The following is a 15327-nucleotide window of genomic DNA, read 5'->3' as shown; positions in this document are numbered from 1 at the left end:
CTGCTGGCACCCTGTAAAAGGTACCTACGTCCACAGACAGGGTAATGCAAGCAAGGCATTTACAGCATGCTAGCAGGTATACACAGGGCAGTTAGCGCACAGCACCACGATAGAGCACTTTACCTACACACCCCTCTAAGGTGCCAGGGCTTTGCCACTGTGCTGGGCTGGGCCCCTGTAGACAAACCCCAAGTAAAATTGCCCAAATTTTGGAGCAGGCAACAAATTGGCAGCCCCAAAAGTCCTCTGTCACTGATTCCGGCCTTCCAAACATAGCCCATCTGGTGAAAAATCATTGAGGTTGGCAACATTGCTCCAGCCGCGCAGTGCTACTGCTCATGTTCCGTCCCAGGGCTGCCTGAGTGGGACTTTCCTTGCAATTGTTCACCCTGGCTGCTGGGAACTGGGCAGGGAACTGACAGGAAGGGGTATATTTCTACTGTGCTCTCAATGCTCCCCTTGCTGGCACCTAGGAAACGAGGAGGAGGAGGAGGAGGAAGCATCTGACTTAGATGCATGTGGACAATAACCAAAATTGGGTACGAGTTGAAGGAGTAGATTGGGAGTAGATTGGGACAAGGATTTTGGGGGGACTAGGACTGGGGCTGAGACGAGTGTGGGGAAGACTGGGATTGGGATGAGGTGGCAGCAGGGGGGATATGGGATGGACACCTGGATGAGGAGCTGGTGGGGAGAAGGGCTTGAGTCACGGACAAGCTGGAAGGGATAGAGGCTTGGTGGGAACAGAGGCAGAAGAGTCTGTGACTACTAGAGGACACTCCCCTCCTGACACTGGAATGGGACCTGAGATTCCTGAGTCTCACCTTTCCCCTGTGGTCAGCAAATATCTGTGAAACCCACTGGCAAAATGTGTCTCTCATCCTCCTCTAGTGGCTGGTCCACACAAAGGACGACAACCTACACTGTTGTCAGTTACTCAACTAGCTTAAGTGGCAGAGGTCTGTGCTGTGGATCTAAGAGTTTCAACCTGCTGAGGGTGTCAATATGCTGCCACATGATGGAATTCTCAGTTTGCTTTTTAGAACACCTAGGAATTTAAATACAAAAAAACTACATTAAAAGACTATTATTGAGGTTGCAAAGTCAAACACTCAACGGTGAGGAAATGCCAGATAGGGAACTGCACAGAGTCATGAATGTCAAAAATGTACATTAATTTTGGGTGCCCAATCTCAGATGCCTACGGTATGACATTTCGGGGAACTTGGGTTTTTACAGCACTCAAGTACAACTCCCATTGACTTCAGCTGCAGATGTGAGTTTTCAGCATTTCTGCAAATCAGAGCCCATGGTCTCAAGTCAGGCCCCAGAGAATGAAAAACACACAATTAGTGACCACGTGTGAAAAGTTTGTTTTAGTGACTTATTCTAGCATCGGACAGGAACTCCCTACCAGAGAACTACCCTTTCTCTTCCTGCAGTCCCCTGCCTCATTCATTACACACCTTCCAACTTCTGCAACAAATGAAGCCTGGGTCCTATAGACAAGAATCTTTCACTACACAACCCTGATTCATCCCTGAACAGGTCCATCCTGTGCACTGAATGAGGCAACGGTCCTACGGGAAAAATAAAGTGATCACATAATGGAAACGGTCTCATCATGCATAGATGCACAACAGAGCTGACTTAAAGCTACACAGGCAATGTTAATTCCGGCATTTCTTAATTTGTTCTTTTAACACAGTTTTTTTGTGTATAACATTATATCAGAAACAACGATATTTGGCAAGTCCCAGGAGGGAAGCCACGAAGTGAATGGTCCCTGAGAGTCAGACTTGAAGCACATCAGCAAGGTATTATGAGGGAACGCGTACAATTCCTGCTACCTGTACTGACTAGCTGAGAGAAGCAAGAAATAGAATTTCTCAGTCTCAGACAAAATCATTTGTTGCATTTTAAGTTGCTGCAATGGGGCTGTAACCGAGTGGCAATAGGCCTATGTATGTGACTTTATTCATCTGAAAATTCTTCCTCAAACACCCTCCCTCTTTCCTTTTTTATACACTATATCTAATCCTGTATATCATGCACCCAATGTTCCTATATATGGCCTTTTCCAGGAATGGATAGCTAATTTGTTATCAAACATTGTGGTTTTACAAATAATACCAGGTTACATTGCGAAAGGCATAATTTGGCCTCTTCGTAACGACATAAATTATGCTTTTGTTTGCTACATGGCTCCCTTCTACTGCTTTATAGTCAATTGTCAAAACAGCCAACTGCGGTCTATATAGTGTCCACATGCAGAAATGTTGTAAACGATTAATTTTTAGCAGATTGGTTAAAAAAGAGAAACTTTCCAAAACTGGAAAAACGAATTGGATCTGATGTTCATTAAAAATACAACAACAAGCAATTGTAGTGGAGCATGTGTTAGAACATGGCTTGGTAAGGAAATGATTTCAGATGCACTGGAATAGCTGAAGCATGTGTCATGTTAACTGATTAACAGGAGGTAACATTCTCCCTCTCCCTGTCTAGCAACCCCTTTCGCAACACTGTAATCTCCAAAGAGAGCTGTCTGTTCTAAAACCTTTAGTCCACTGGCCTCTTGTTCACTATGATGCCTCCTGGCTTTGTCTGGCAGCAGTATGTACAAATTACTGCTGCTACACATTCGTATCAAAGTAACGCTTCTTACACAGCACCTGATTAAATTCGTTTATTGAGGGCTTTGGGACCCAACTAATACAGCATTTTGGGAAATTATCCAAAATCCATCACTCCTGAATTCATTTACCACTGGAGGATTATCCTAAGAAAGTTTTTTGCTGAATCATTTGACCCTGTTACGATGGCCAGCAATAAAATAAAACATTCCAGTTATTTGGACTGACTTCTTCAACCCTCGTTAAGAGCCTTTAAACTGTGCAGATGTGCCATAAGTCCATAGTAGGTCACATTCTGCCTTCTGTTTCACCCTGTAGCTTACGGAAAGAGCAGAACATTTGTTGGGTTTTTTTTTTATTATCACTCAAATTTTATTAAACTCAGAGCCTTTTCTTGTAGAAACAACTCTCATCACAGCAATCCACACCTTGGTGGGCTCTGTGCTGGGGTCACTCTATGCTGTTTATCTGGGCTACCCTTGAAAACCAAACATGGGTTGCAAATAATTGCAGGATGCCAGAGTCACTGAGGCTTGTGCTGTGAGACCTGCACCGTCTGCTTATTCTTTAGCAACCCTGCCTTTAGTATTCAAAGCCTTAAATATCACTCCTGTGTAGTTATGGGACCACCTGCTTCCTTATTTTCCGTCACAGTAGGACTGAAATGGTCAACTTTTCCCCAAGGTATAATCCTGAAAGTTTGGGCAGCGAGGCCTGGTGAGTGAAATTTTCTTCTCTTTGATCTATTCGAAAGATCAGATGTGGCATCCAGAGTGCAGAATCTCAAGCCTTCCTTTCCTTTTCAAGTGGATGTGGTCTGGCAGGTCTATATTTTATTGCAGGTGGTGGAGGGATGTTGAGGTTTTTCTCTTTTCCTACTTGTCCCACTCTGTGGTTTATTTAGTACATGTTGCCGTCTGTAAATATTCAGTCAGTTTTATCCTTGATGAAGTGAGCCTGAAATCAATGGAGTTGCACGGGGAATAAAATTGGCTCCATTTCTTGTACAATATGAGTGATGATTTGGGCTACCACAATTAAGCATGAAGGCTGGTTGCCAGAACATAATTTAAGTGCCCCAAATAGGCTCGGCAAAGCATAAATATAATGCCGTATTGTACTTTGTGAAATGTGCTGTCCTCCCTTCGGTTCTTGTGAGGGACACTGTGTACATATATTTAGATGTAAGTAGGTAACATTAAGATCAGGATAGTTACATGCAGAAAGAGCAAGTGAACGAGCAGTGATTATTGGGCTCATTATCTCTCCTCGGACCAACATCCTGCTAACAAGGGAAGAAAATAAATCACAGCTGAAGATAAGAAACAGGTACTGTAGAGAAGTTCTTATTGTCCAATGTCATATACTCACATAATGGGATAAGTATGACATAATAATCTAAGCATCTAAACAACCTACTGAAGATCATGTAGCAACAACTTGGATGTCTAGATCTTGCCTGTCTGGCCATGGGAGAAACCCTCTAATATGGTTAAGGACTTGACAGTTCTCCTTTTTCTAATATTCTGTTCTTATTTCCTTTCTCCTATTTTACAAAGCCATAAGCACAACTTTTGCCAACACAAGCTTTTATACGGTCTGCTTCTTTGTAATATTTGCAATTCAGTCTATGATTTTTGGTTTTTTCCTTTGGAGAACCAGCTTAAGGAAATTATTTGCATTTGGTTTTCCTGCATCAGATGTTTGGAACAGAATGTCATGTTGGTTTGGCTTTTTTATCCCTGCCCATCCTGGCTAATAACCATTGTTGCGTTTATAAGGAACAGCTGTTGGGGGTTTATGCTCTTGGCATTATGGGCACTCTTAAGGCACTGCTCTGGAAGAGGCATGCTGGCCGCACTGCGATCACTTAGGGGCAGCCAGTTTTCTCCCAATCTCCCCACACAGTTCCATTGCTGCTGAGCCCAAGTACAAACTTTCTGTCAGTTGCAGACATTCTGCTGCGTCATACTGTGACATGGAACGCAAGAGTCCAGTATGCTTGTATCACCGCTGTTTGCATGTTCTTCTCATTTGGAAAGCAGCATTTATGGAAGTATCCACCTCCACTTGTATTGGTGTCTGAGTAGCTCTATTATGCGATCCTCCAAAAATGCAGGCTTTATTTTGAACAGTTCTATATAACTTCTGTGACCAAACCCTGGCAAAGTGGCCTCCTGTGGTGTCACATTTTTATGGCCAAGGTTAAAAATCAGGTACAAACCAAAACTCTTCTTTCCTAGTTTACAAAACAAATGACTTACAAGGCGCACTGGGCTCCTAACTCCATTTTATAAGATTCATTAGCTTTCACTACTTATGCTATTTGTACTGCTTTCAGTTTGGACACAGAAATCAGACCAGTTTGTGCTGCCAGTCAGTTTTACTTTCTGGTTCCCGGTTATCTAATGTCTTTAGATGACTTCTCTTACCATAGTATCTGAGTGCCGCACAACATGCCTGCAAGGTGGGGCGTGCTATTGTCCCCATTTTCCAGATGGGGATCTGAGGCACAGAGAGACTGTGACGTACCCCAGGTCACACAGGAAGTCTGTGATAGAGCAGAGAATTGAACCTCCGTCTCCCAAGTAGCAGTCCTACATCCTAATGGACCACATTGCCTCTCTAAGAATAGAACCCAGGATCCCTGATTCCACCTCCCATGTTCTAACCATGCACAATATTGCACTGTTGACCACTGTCTTTTCAACTTGCTTTTCTCTAATAGGCCCTGATCCAGCAAGATATATGCTAAACTTTAGGCAGGTGAATATTTCCATTCAAGTCAACAGGAATACTCAAATGCTAAAGTTAAGCGCATGCTTAAATACTTTGCTGAACTGGGGCCTGAAAGAGCTAAGATTTAAGTTAAGAAGGCAAGATTATTTCTTTCCTCTTTTAGCCAATCTCCTTCATACTGGACTAGACGGTTGGGTCTAAGAAACTATTCCAGTTGTACTTATTTAAAAACTGGACTTCAGCTTAATATTTTGGACTTTGAATGCCGGTGCTGCATGCAAACAATACAGTGGTGAAAATAGCTAGTAGTCTTACCTTATTGGATTCCTGTGGGTCTTTTTCTAACAAGACACTCAGTATTGATTGCAGAGTTTTAATCATTACAATAGAAGGCTACTTCAGTCTGACATGATGGGTGAAATTAACCCCGGTGTGGAGAGCCAGCTCAAGGCCCAGGCACTAGTGAATTCTGTAGGGCTTAACTGGGACTTCAATGATGCCCAGGCCATGTCTGGGCCTTCTGCGCACAGGAATGAATTTCATTGTGTGTGCATAGCAGCTTCTTACCTCCCCTCTGCAATAAAAATGCAATGTAGGATGTAAATGACAAATGTGCCACCTTCTGGCAACCACAGGAAGTGCTGAGGTTTTATTTGTAATGTCTTCAAATCAAATCTTCATGTTTCTCTTAGATGCATAGGGGATTTTGTGTGGGGGGGGTGGAGGGCTAAATCATATTTTGCAATTTATCAGAAGACATCACCGATTCATAGACTTCAAGGCCAGAAGAGACCTTAGATCATCTAATCTGCTCTCCTGTAGATCACAAGCCATTACATTTTACCCAGTTAGCCCTGTACTGAGCTCAATAACTTGGCTCTGACTAAAACATAACTTGTGTTTGGCTAAAGCATGTCTTCCAGAAAGACTTCAAGTCTTAATCTGAAGACATCAAAAGAAGGAGAATCCACCATGTCCCTTGGTAACTTACTCCAATGGTTAATCACCCTCCTTGCTAAAAAACAGTGTCTGATTTCTAGTTTGCATTTAAAACTGTGCCTGATTTCTAGTTTGAATTTGTGTAGCTTCAGCTTCCAGCCATTGGTTCTTGTTCTGCCTTTCTCTGCTAGATTAAAGAGCCCTTTTCTCAGCATGAAGATACTTATACTCTGTAATAGAGTCACCTCTCAATCTTCTTTGATCAGCTAAACAGATCGAGCTCTTTAAGTCTCTGACTGTCACACATTTTCTCCCTCCTTCAAATGATTTTTGTGGGACTTTTCTGAACCCTCTCCAATTTTTAACATCCTCTTTAAAACTTGGACTCCAGAAGTATACTCAGCATTCCTGTATCAGTCTCACCAATGCCCTATATAGCACTAAAATCACCTCCTGACTCCTACTTGCTACCTCCTTGTTTATATATCCAAGGATTGCATTAGCCCTTTTTGTCACAGCATTGCACTGGAAACATGATTGTGCATTCTGTTTCTGGAAATGGCTAGATTCCCCTTGCATCATTAATAATATTCTTACAAAATGTATCATAAATGGCCCTACATACACAAGAGATATTGGTTCAGCAAAACTGAACCACAAAGTTGCTCTTATTTTCAGAAATATCGATTGTCTTCCCAATATTTACACTTAGGGCTGCTCTTTAGGGCTGGACTGCGCAATCCTTACTCCTGCAATCTCTACGTCTGAACTTGAGCTCCATGTAAGGCCCGATCCAAAGCCCACTGAAGTCAACAGAAGCCCTGTATAGTTCCAGAGAGGCAAAGGCCTTGTCCTGTTGCCGAGCATGTGAAAGACCAAATCATAACTGGCTCTAGAAATGTTTCTGAAATGGTTTATACACCAGTGAGACAAAAGCAGCTCCAAGGACCACGTGCGCGAGCTCTGGGGATCATCAGTGGTCTATGTCCCACAGTTTAAGAACCGCTTGGCCAAAGGAGCAATACCCACTTAAAATTTAATCCTAGTCTGTACACACCGTCCCAATCAAATATAAACCAATGCCTGCTATCTGCAATAACATACTTCGCTGAAATTATATAATGTCATGCATCAAATATGAAAAGAAATCTAAATATTCTCCAAACAGAACTCTCTGATGTTGTCTCTTAACTGGAAAACCATCAAAAGCAGGCCTTTTCATCAAGCAGAAAGAGCAGATACTTTACATACATACTTTACAACATTTTCCTCATTTTCCCTTTTTTATTTCCAGTTAAACCAATGTGTTACGTGTACTTGCCCCTTCCGATGAATCTGTTTTCAAATTATCAGGCAGTTTGCCAAAAAATTAGAAAGTTTCTGTTACAAAGAATGGAGATGACTCACCTCCACTTTCCTCTGAGTGAGTCACCTCAGAATTGTGTTAAAATCTGAGCCAAATAAAATAACTCTGATAAAGCAGCAGAACAGTTTTGACACACCAAAGCCAACACCGTGTCCCTGCTTAGCTAAAGTTCAGAGACTAAGGAACAGATTTGACAGATAACATGTCTGGTTTCCCTAGTGCAAAAGCCAGATGTGAGTTCTACTACATTTTCTGGAATCCTTCATGAATAAAGTGAGAAAATATTTCAAGTGTTCCTCACGGACTAGCTTAGCATTTGTTGTAATGCATTGTTAATTAACCTTCTTTTTTTTTTAGACAGTGGAACCCTATTTATCTTATCTGAAGGGGGGTGTTGAATTTATTAGACAGGAGGGGGAGTTTTTCCACGTAGGTGATGCATCTTAGATACAACTTGGATAGGTGAACTCCTACTGTATAACCACAGAATCACAGAATATCAGGGTTGGAAGGGACCTCAGGAGGTCATCTAGTCCAACCCCCTGCTCAAAGCAGGACCAATCCCCAGACAGATTTTTGCCCCAGATCCCTCGTAGAACTAGAACATCAGGAAGGGTATAGAACCGAGCCTACGCTGTGGAGGCCAGTGCAAGTACCATTCACTCCTTAGATCCTTGCTAACCATGGCCTTACTTTTTAGCTCATTCCATCCACAGCTGTGGTTCGGTGGCCTTCTAGGAGAATTCAAAATTCTCTTCACTGACAGTAAGGGCTGACATGTGAGAGGCCTGCAGAAGGAGATCACATGGTCAGGGAGGAATGACATTCCAGTGATTTGGGTGCTAGCCTGGGCCATGGGAAACTCAAGTCTAATTCTTTGCTCTGCCACACTATCTGTGTGACCTTGGGCAGATCACTTAGTCTCCCTGTGCTTCAGTTCCCCATCTGTAAAATGGGGACCAGACCACTGCCCTGCCTCACAGGGGTGCTGTTAAAAAGAGTGAGGACCTCAGGTACTATGGTAATGAGGCCACAGAAGTACTTGAGACAGACAGGGATGCATGCCAAATGCATGCTCGGTGCCTACCCAGGGAAGTTATCTCCTCTTGCATCTGCCTAGTAAGTACTTGTAAGGGATTACTGTACAGCTGTATGAAGTTGTTGTCTTCATTACTATGAGATACCAGAATTCTAGTGCTTGTTGTGTCTACTTACTTTAAAAATTCAGTGCAGGAGAAAAAAAATATGTCAGCATCTTGGCTTTGCTTGTCAGTTCATTGGTGGCTTGCTTTCCCCCTCAGGGTAGGTTTGCCCTGGAATAAAAGACCCACAGCACAGTTGCGGCTGGCCTGGGTCAGCTGACTTGGGCTCGCAGGACTTGGGCTGTGGGGCTAAAATTTGTTGTGGGCTCTTGGACCTCTTTCCTCGCAGGATCCCAGAGCTTGGGCTCCCGCCTGAACATCCACACAGCAGTTTTACAGCCCCGTAGCATGGAACCAGCGAGCCAGAGTCAGCTGAACTGGGTCAGTGACAGGTGTTTAATTGCTGTGTAGACGTATTCTTACAGGCACTTAATTTGCTTTCACTCATGAGATACGCAAGCCAAGGGCTGTGACAGGAAAATACCACTGCTCATAGGCGCGGACTCCGTGGGTGCTCCAGGGCTGGAGCACCCACTGAAAAAATTAGTGGGTGCTAAGCACCCACCAGCAGCCAGCTCCCCACAACGCCTTCTGCCCACCGGTGGCCCCGCTGATCAACTCCTCCCCCTCCCTCTCAAGGCCTCTTGCCCGCCGCGATCAGCTGTTCCGTGGCGTGCAGGAGGCGCTGGGGTGCGGAGGGAGGGGGGAGGAACGGGGCAAGCTTGGAGGAGGGGGTGGGAACCGGGAAGAGGCGGCATGGGGGTTTGTGGGAAGGGGGCGGAGTGTGGACTGGTCCTGGGGTGGAGTGGGGCTGGGAAGAGGCAGGGCAGGACTGGGAACTTGGGGGAAAGGGGTGAGTGGGGTTGGAGCCAAGCAGGGAGTTGAGCTCCCCTGGGGCCTGGAAGAAGCTGGCGCCTGTGGTACTGCTACTAAAATGTACAGCTGAAAATTGGTTACAGCTATGCAGTCTGGTTGGTCTCTGACATTCCTTTTATTATTTATTCATTTAGATGTGTATACAAAAATAAAATCGGCAACACTCTTGGTCCCCTTACCATAAATCTCAAAACCACACACACACACACACACAAATTAAACAGCCAGCGAAACACAAATCACCCCTCCTCTTCCTTCTTTATCAAGCAAGACAACTAACAAACAATTCTTTACTACAGAGACAAGGTGGATGAGGTAATACCTTTTATGGGACCAGCTTCTGTTGGTGAGAGCGAGAACCTTTTGAGCTTACACAGAGCTCTTCATCAGGTCTGAGAAATGTACTCAGAGAGTCAAAACTAAATACAAGGTGGAACAGATTGTTTTACCCACGAAAGCTTATGTCCAAATAAATCTGTTAGTCGTTAAGGTGCCACCGGACTCACTCCTCATTGTTTTTTTTAGCATAAGTAGTTAATACATATTTCAAGGGACCATTCAAGGTGAAGTGGCCAGTTTACACCTCTCCAGTCATATTGGGGAAAGGAGAGAGAGAAAAAAAGCTGTATTTGGGGGGGGAGGGGGAGTTAGTGGGTTACAGATTTTTGTAATAAACCATAAATCCAGTGTCTCTATTCAGTCCGTGATTTTTAGTGTCTAGCAAAGTTATGTATTTACGCTCCTAGGCACATCTTTTAAAGGCGTTGTGCAGGTTTCCTTTGAGGATGAGGACTGAGAGGCCAGACAGAGTGACTGCTTTGTGAAAAGTGTTCACTCACAGGTGATATGGTGTTTTTGTCTTTTTATACTTTTCTGTGCGAGTTCATTCGAGAGCATGGTGATTGTCTCATTTCACCCACCTAGTTGTTATTTGGGCATTTAGTGGACTGCATAAGTTACACTACATGTTTATTTTCTTTATATTTATAAAATATATTTATGGTTATCTTCTTTACTACCACCACTAGATGGACCCAAACTCTGCTACAAACTGATGACTCCAGAACATGTATTTTCACCTTAAAAATTCAGGTCTTCCGGTTGATTTTGTAAAGAGCAATATCTTTTAGGCTTTGTCTACACTGCCAGTTGAACGACAAAACTTTTGTCATTCACAGGTTCTTTAAAAAGCCCCACCCCACTCTCAGACAAAAATTTTGCCGTGGCAAGTGGCAGCATAAATGGCTCGTTGTCAGCAGGAGCGCTCTCCTGTTGACAACGCGCTCGGAGAGGGTGGAAGTATTTTGTCTGCAAAAGTGCCAACAAACAGTGTTTACGCTGTCCGACTTTTAGTGACACGGCCGTGTCACTAAAAGCTGTGTAGTGTAGACAAAGTCTTATGAGTTTTGTGCTTTGACAGAGACGTGGCAATTCAGATTTCAAAAAACATCCGGTCTCTCACTGAAACAATTACAATTTATGTAGGCCAGGGTTAATGTGTAGTAACAGCACATGCGGCCAGGAGAGAAAAAGCTTTAGCACAGCAAGGAAAACACTGCAAGTTGCTTTATAAAGGCACCTTTTCAAAGAACCAAACATTATCGATAGAGATCATTAACTGAAAAAATGTTATACAGTTTTTAGCAGGCAATAATTAGCTTTAGGTCTAAAGATATGTGGAACGAAGCATAAATGGAGCTAACTCATCTGGTGTAGTGTAAATCGAGAGGCAAAGCTATTATAGTGCCAGTGCTCTTGTACAGCAGCACTGATTCCATTGTGTAAACTGGATTTCACTTATTGCTGGAGCGACTAGCCAGTCAGAAATCTATTTACTATAGCGAAGTGGAGCAGTAGTTTCCCTTTGAGGCTGTAAACCAAGATTTGGTTTTCAGCATTTGGCTGAACCATTTAAATAATATTAGCCCTTGATTTGGGGGGAAAATATTAAAAATTACAGTGGAGTCACTTTATCAGGGAAATTAAAACCCCAACCAAGCAATAGCAGCTAGTTAAAAAAACAAAACCCAGAAGGTGCTGAAGGAGGAGATACAAGTAGAAAACTCCATTTAGTGCCATCTAGCCAATACGCAGGTTTAGTTAGGGATGGTGGAAAGCAATAACTGATTTCCCAAGCTAGGTGGTAATACTCGAAGAGCAAGTGCTATTAATTGGGAGAGGATATGCTATATTTTTCATACCTAACAGTGTCTGAATCCCTGCTTTAAGTCTTTACCTTTGGAGCTGTGACTGGCGTCTCCGTAATGCATGCCCTGAACTGGAGAGCAGGAATGATCCCTCAGCCGATGTGTTTATAAAGCTAGCGATAAACACGGTAAGATACCGGTAAAAAGCTATAAGCAGCCAATCTATTTACAACATGGGACAATCACTGTCAATAACTCTGCTATAAATGTCAACATCTGACACTGTGTCAATAGCCTTTTGTGTAAGGATAATGCACTGTCTTAGGTAAAGGCTACTATAAAGAATAGTTTGCCATCAGGCTTTGTGTTATTACAATTACCTATTCTCATCCCCCATCCTATTATATATAGGGTCAATCGTTTTGATGGATGGAAGTTAGTGTAGTTGAGTGAGATTATTGTACTGTCGCTGAATAGCTGCATTTGGACTTGTTTAGACCAGTGTCTCCCAGACACTGGGGAAGCTTTGACCTCTGAAGGATGCAGAAGCTAGTCCAGGGGAAATGGGAGGAGGAAAAATTGCTGCTTCTTGCAAATTCATTTATATTGAGGATTCAGCAAAAGAGCATTTAATAGATGTTTCTCGCTTTTGAGGAGTCTTAGGTAAAGCTGACCCAGCATAAGAGGATCATCAACACACTCTGGCCACTTTTCCAGTGGTCTATAAAAATGCACTATATTAAAAAAAAATAAAATCCTTAAGGAGAATACCTTCCCCAGCACCAATGCCCCAACATCTGGGTCTTAATCACAGGTATATAAAGCTCTTCAGTTCACCTAAACAAGTTACTCCTCAAAATGCGGTTTTATTTTTAAGCGGCAGTGCGCAGCATTATTCATGAATATAGTAAAGCCTGAACGTCTCAAATTTATTTGATGGAAGTTCTGACAGGATTTTATTTCCATTTATGATTTATATGGATTCCAGTTTGTACTGAACATTCCTGATTGCAGTGTATGCTTGTATTAAAAGGAAATGAATAACAAGAGAAGGTTTTAACCACTTCAAAATCATCCACAAGGCTCCCAGTAGGACTGTGCAATTGGAAATCATAAAATGAGCCCAACAATAAAATAGGACAGCCTTGGAAAAGATGTGCTCACTTTTTTAACGAGGGTGTTAGCCAAACAAAAGGATGATAAGTTTGCCAATCTCTAAACCGGTCATTATCTGGACCTATTTTAGAAAGGGACACACCAGTCAAACTGCCACAATCTAGTTTAGCAGGCAATGTGCACATACATTATTCAACATTTTAAAATCGAAAAATCAATGCTTTACGCTGGGTAATCCAGCTTAACGCAACAACCAGAAGGCCAATTTATGAGTGATTTCAGATTAAGTTTCCCCACAAAACCACATAACTGAAATCACTATATGGAACAAGAAGCCTTTGCCTTTTCCATGTTACACACATTTATACCATTTTCTAGAATACGTGTTTCATTCACGACATTACGCTGTGGCTCAGAGTGCTGGCTCCCTCCTCACACAGTATAATTAATGGGCCTCTCTCTATAAAATGCTGACACAAGTCCTTTAAAATATTCCTACTCACTGAACTAGTAGGACTAGGCTTGCTTGAATCCCCAAGTATCTGACTGTCATTTCTAAGTGTTATGGCATGAACAGCAAATGCAGGAAGGCTAATGTGCGGTTTCTGCTAACTACAACCTACACAGTTTACTGACAGCTGCATCACTGTGCCTACCTGCAATCAATGTAAAAACTAGTAATAAATAGACAGGCAATAATAGATCACAAGCTCACCTGTATTCTCTATAATATTGAGCATTGTATCAGCGCTTAAATAATTAATACTTTGCACTCACACAGTGCCTTTCATCCAGGGATTTCCAAGCACTTTGTAGGGTGAGGGTATGTATTCCCATTGTACAGGTGGGGATACTGATGCAGAGAGGTTAACTGACAGTCCATGGTCACTGAGTTACTGGCTGAATCTATTCCTGGGTTTTATTCCCTGAACTTCTGCTTTAACCATTGACTGGATACCTGCTTAATAAAACTAGCAAGAAGACAGCATGTTAACACTAACAATATAATCTCCCTTAAAGCACGCCATATGTTTGTGATTAGGAGGACGAACGCTCCAGAGGAATCCATGGCAGTACTAATCTTCATAGTGTTCTTTGGTACATTAAGACTGAGCTTTTCAACGGAGGCTAAGGGAGTTAGGCACACTCTTCTCGTAGAATTTCAACCTTCCCAGGGCTCCTTTGAAAAGCCACGCCTAAATGTCTAGTCTGGTTCCCCAATAATAAACTGGAATTGTAGGGTCAGATCCTTGATGCCAGACTGATTCTCACCATTTGACGATCTGGCCCATAGAGCTCATCTCTAGAGTGAGACCACAAAAATTTAAAGCCTGAATTAAACCATTTTTGAAATGGAGACTAGCATGTTTTGGAAAAATAATTTTGGACATGGCCGTTAATCAAGGTCAATGTTCTAACCAAGGCAAGATAAAAGAAGTGGATTTTTAAAAATAGCACACAGTTACTGATATACATAGATAAGAATCTACCTTGCATTGCCTGGTGTGAGGCTCTGAGCATGTACTGATTCCTTCTAGCCATTGGGTCTAATAGCACCCGAATCCCCTTAAGGCAGCAATTATGCAGGCTCTGACGAAGGCCCTGGTCTTATACTGCTCCTTTCATTCATCTCCAAAGTAATCCCAAAGTACCATCTCTTTATTTCAAAAGCTTCTGATACTCCTCACTGGATCTGAGAGATGTTCCAAAAGGATCGCCACACATTCAACGTCCTTACCCAAGGCTGTCATCTTTGCAAAGCCTCAACTGGTCTAACGCAAGACTCAGCTGGCTTCTATATGAGATACAGCCATGTGCTAATAGCTAAGCTATACAGGGTTACATTTTCAAGACCTAATGGAGGACTGTGCGCATACAAATCCCAGAAGGCAATGACAGAGTCTGTGCGCAGCGTTCCAGTCAAAATGATCCAATACATCATAGATGCATATTTTGATTTAGTCTTTGTTAGAGACATTGCATTTGTGTCTCACAAAATGGGTAAGTCACAATGGTCTGATAGCTACTGCCCCATTTGCAGATGTTTTTCTCGAGGGAAATGCTACCTTCTTGGCATAACCCTGCTTTATCTCAAGGAGCACTGACCTAATGCAGTCCCATGTTTTAACTAGGCTGATGTGTTATTTTAAGATATGGCAAAGTAAAGCTTCCTTATGGCAATTCTTCAAAAAGAGGAGGGTGCTTTTACGGGTAATTGTCTTTTGTTGTCAATCTAAACTGCGAGAATCGTGCCAGCATCAAACACCAGACATTTTGTCACTCTGACAAACTCAGACAGGAGCAATGGGCTACAAAAAAAGGAGCCACTTGACATGGCAGGGAAAGAAAACAATTTTTTTTCCAGT

The sequence above is a fragment of the Mauremys reevesii genome, linkage group 20 (genome assembly GCF_016161935.1).
Source record: "Mauremys reevesii isolate NIE-2019 linkage group 20, ASM1616193v1, whole genome shotgun sequence".
Taxonomy (NCBI): domain Eukaryota; kingdom Metazoa; phylum Chordata; order Testudines; family Geoemydidae; genus Mauremys; species Mauremys reevesii.
This window is presented reverse-complemented; position numbering follows the sequence as displayed.